Raw genomic sequence first — 4156 nt, forward strand, 5'->3', positions numbered from 1 at the left:
GCTACTATCTTCCCTGATGCTAGTTTGAATCTTCTGGAGTCCTCAGACCTCAGGGCACTGAAGTTGGCTATAATACCACAGGTGCATGCATGTCCTGGTTCCTGGGGTTGCTACTGTGATGCGTTTGGAGCTGGACTATGGCCCACATGTGGCAGCATGACATCTGAGTGTGAAGCCTGGCTGGTCACACTCCTGGGTCCTGGCTGGCTTGGGTTATTGGTGAGAGCTCAAGTAAGTTTTACTCTGTCTCCATCCCTCAGTGCTTCACCTGTAAGTTGGGAATGTTGGTAGACACCGCCTTCTAGTTTTGCAAAGGCCTTATGAATTAGTTAATAGAAAGTTTGCATTTATAACATGTTTCAAACACATGAATTCAGCCTGACTTGATCGAATCACATGTAGTCTGACTCAAAGAACAAATTCGTGACCGATTATAATAAGTGTGGAGGAAATTCTTTCCACATCCCTTGAAATGCAGCACTTCCCCTAGTGCATGGGAAAGTTTGCCCCACATGTCTCTAAGTAACCATGGTACAGCAGGTGTAAATGTTTGATGAGTCATACTATTTTAATAAACTCTGTTATCAACAAACCGATCAACCATCTCAAGAAGTTGGCAATGGTTTGGTTAGAGTATTCTGATAGGCATTTTTTTTAAGCCTTCGTTTCCCACTAAGTTAAGCATAGTAGATTGAATATACGCTTCCAGCATCAAGTTAACATGAGCTTCTTTATTTATGCTTGAGCTTGTTGACTTAACCACTACCGTTTGTTTAGAGACTGTTAGTACTGTGCCACAACAGACAGAAAAAAAAATGCATTGCTTAGTGACCCGTTTAGATACCTTAGCTCTCTTCTTCATGAATTGTCCTGCTCGAGGTTAGGATGCGTCTGACTTTGGCAATGAATAGAGACACTCTCCATACTCATGGGTCTGCTAAGGCTGCTGACCTACCATGGGCATATAAGTTGCACCTTGAATTATCATCTTTATAGCCACTAGCAGTCTGAGCTATGTGTGGGAGCCGAGAGACACTTTGTCTCCTACATTCTGAGAGGGTAGGGAAAGCAATTGACCTCTAGCCTGTTTCTGGGACTCTTTGTATCCTTCCAAGCATCTGGCTTAGTCTGCAATGGGAAATCAGTCAGCTTCCCTCTCTCACACACTACTGTTTAAAAATCTCTCACATAGGGCTCTTTCTGGAAAAAGCCAGGAGCTTAGGGACCTAGGAAGTTTTCAGGATGGAGGTTTGTTATCAGTTTCACACAGCTCTCTGGCTATTTTACAAACTGGTCCTTTTATAAGACTTCACAGGGTGAATTTGAAATTAGAGGCCCTAACCCCAAGTTACCTCCCCAACACTGATCCCATGCTCCTATCTGTTCCACGCTTTCCTAAGGCGTTTATCTTGAAATTAACTGTCCTTTGTGTTTCCTTTTCCTGAACATTTGAAGCAATGAGTCAGTTCTTCTCATTATACATATGGGCAGCCTGGAGAAAAATGCTGTTATTCTAAGAGCTGGCCAGGAATTCCTTCCAGGGAGGAGACTGTCTACCACCTTAATGGAGGCATTTGGCCATGAAGATAAGGCCTGCCCTCCCCTGTCCCTGCTCCCCCCTCCCCCCACGGAGATTGCTCGGACAGGCTGGGGCTCGATGAAGAGATAGCAGACTCTTGTGAGGAGGGAGTTTACAGGAAGGTAGAAATGGGAGAACACAGAGGAGTAAGAGGAGGTGGGGGATGCCAGAAATGGGGGAGAAAGCAAGGCAGCGAATGACGGGAAGGTCGGCGTCCCGCGGACACTCTGAGTCTTTTGGGGGGACGGAAATAAAGTGAAAAGGGTTGTGTACAGGGTCTAGATTCTAACGTGGCCATAGGAGACGTGAGACGAGATCAAGAATCTGGCCGCAAGGAGCCATTGGAGAAGAGACAAGAGACCCTGAGAATGTTAACTCTCAGCCGTTCTCAGACATCTAGCCGGGAGATGCTGGCCTTCCAACAGGATGTGGGACGGAGGCTGGAGCCAGTTTTTATTTAAGCCTGAGGGAGAGAGAGAAGTCGTGCTCCACAGCCGTGTTACGTCTGCTCCGGGGGGATAAAATAGAAGCGTGTTAGGGTTTGAGAATTTTTGGAATACCACTCTGGAGATGAATGAAACCTTAGAGTAAATTTTATGACTTGTGTCCCCAAAGAAGAAAAACGGAGTAGCGGCATTTAGAAAAAGTTATTTTAAAGGATTTCTTCACTCTAATGGATAGAGATTGTCTTAAGATAATACAAATATCCCGAAGATTTAATGAAGTTATCGGGAGCCTTGTTGACATTAATTAGAGTTCTGTAATTAGAATTATAGTTATAGAAGCTCCTTCCTGCAAAACAGAGACCCATATTTCAGCATCTCCGGTTCCCAGTGCCATTGGGCTCAGTACCTGATGCATTTTTATATGGCAGGGCTTTCATAATTCTTTTTAAATAACCATGTTGATAGATATTTAATCGCTTTTTAATTAATGGTAGCGTAGAACCCATTTGTACTTGGGCTCATCTTCTTCTGTCTGTGTTCACAAGCGAACTGTCAGCGGCTGGTGCACACTGCCGTCCAAAGCGACGGTGACACCGAATCCAATCAGGAAAGCAGTGCAAAGATGAAAGGTCTCACCAATGGGAAGTGAACTTGCTAAAGTACGCCTTTCAATGAATTTGGACAAAACTGAAAAATGTTGTTGATATCAGATCCTTAGGCCGATTACTGAAGCGTTCGATTTTTCAGTATGTCAATTCATCACTGTCCACCTGGTTATATTTAACGCTTTCTCCCATTCCCAGTGCATCTGCTGAGATAGGCACTTGCTGTCACAGGGTGCTTGCCTCTCTAGGAGGTCAGCCGACCAGGGGGAGGCAATGGTCCCCGTCGTGTCCCCCACCCCCACCCCATCCTTTCTCAGGTGTTGGTGATGGCAGATGGAGCCTCAGTGTCCTGCGGGCACTAAAATATTAATAAGACAAGGCTTTTATTCTTCAGACCGCTCAGCTTTCCTTTTAGAGGCTCCATAAAGTGCCCTGCCTATTAACGGGTGACACTGGCTCTCCAGGAAGATCTGCCTTCACTTCCAGACACCCCAAACCCCACTTTTCCCCGTCCCTCCTCTTCGATTCATCACTGTGCTGGTTCACATTTTAAATTACTCGCATCTTGCAGGGACACTTGGATGCATTTAATTTCATTTCGAGGTTAGAGGTCTTGGGGGTGCATTTTAATAAATATTTGGTGGAGATGCTAGCCTTGGGGGGTCCTTCTTATCTACAAAATTAGGGATGGCATCTCAGAGAGGAGTTTAACGTTGGGAAGAGGCGGTGCTCATGCACGCACAGTCCTAACTCTTGGTGCTCCCCCCACTTTTCAGAACACGGTAGTTGTCCACGAGTCCAGTTTTAGAAGCAGCGATTAAATGGCAGAATGCTGTTGGGTGATGCCAATTAAAACAACAATTGTCTAGTCAACAGGCATCTCATCTTTAAATGGAATGCCAAACCCAGTCTTCTGCATATTTTCTACAAAAACCCATACATCGTGTGGCGTGCAGTTTAGATTGTTTTAAGGGTCTGTAATGGCTTTGGTTTTAGCTAGTCCATTCTAGCCAGGCAATGAGTATCAATTTTGTTAATTAAGAATTTCAGGCTCTTTAAATTTATAGTACAATTACAATTTACTTCATATTGGAGATGGTCTTTACCCCGTGACATCATTAACAAAATGCCCACTTAGGTTGTTTGCTGACAATCCCATGGCAGCTGACTTTCACGGGAAGAGTTACCATTTGGGCTTCTGCACTGAAATTTCTCATTGGGTGTCAACCGCTCGTCAGCAGAATGTAACCATGAAGACTTTTGACTGAAATCTTTTCTTCTTTTTTCTTGTTGGTCTCTCCGCTAAAGAAAAAGCCAATTCGTCTGCTAGGAAAGGCCTGCCTACCGTAGTCTCAGGTTCTTCCAGAGACAAATGGCTGTAAAAATTTAAAATCAATCATTAACAGATTAGCTGTTGGTCCAAAGTAAATAGCAATCAGCTTATTAGGCATCAGGCGGAGTGAGATAAAGGGAAAGAGTTATTGAAAATGAGGATGTTGTCTGGGCTCTGCTTGTGCGGTGGCTCG

This window comes from Mesocricetus auratus, unplaced genomic scaffold (assembly GCF_017639785.1).
Source record: "Mesocricetus auratus isolate SY011 unplaced genomic scaffold, BCM_Maur_2.0 Super-Scaffold_100676, whole genome shotgun sequence".
NCBI classification, from domain to species: Eukaryota; Metazoa; Chordata; class Mammalia; order Rodentia; family Cricetidae; genus Mesocricetus; species Mesocricetus auratus.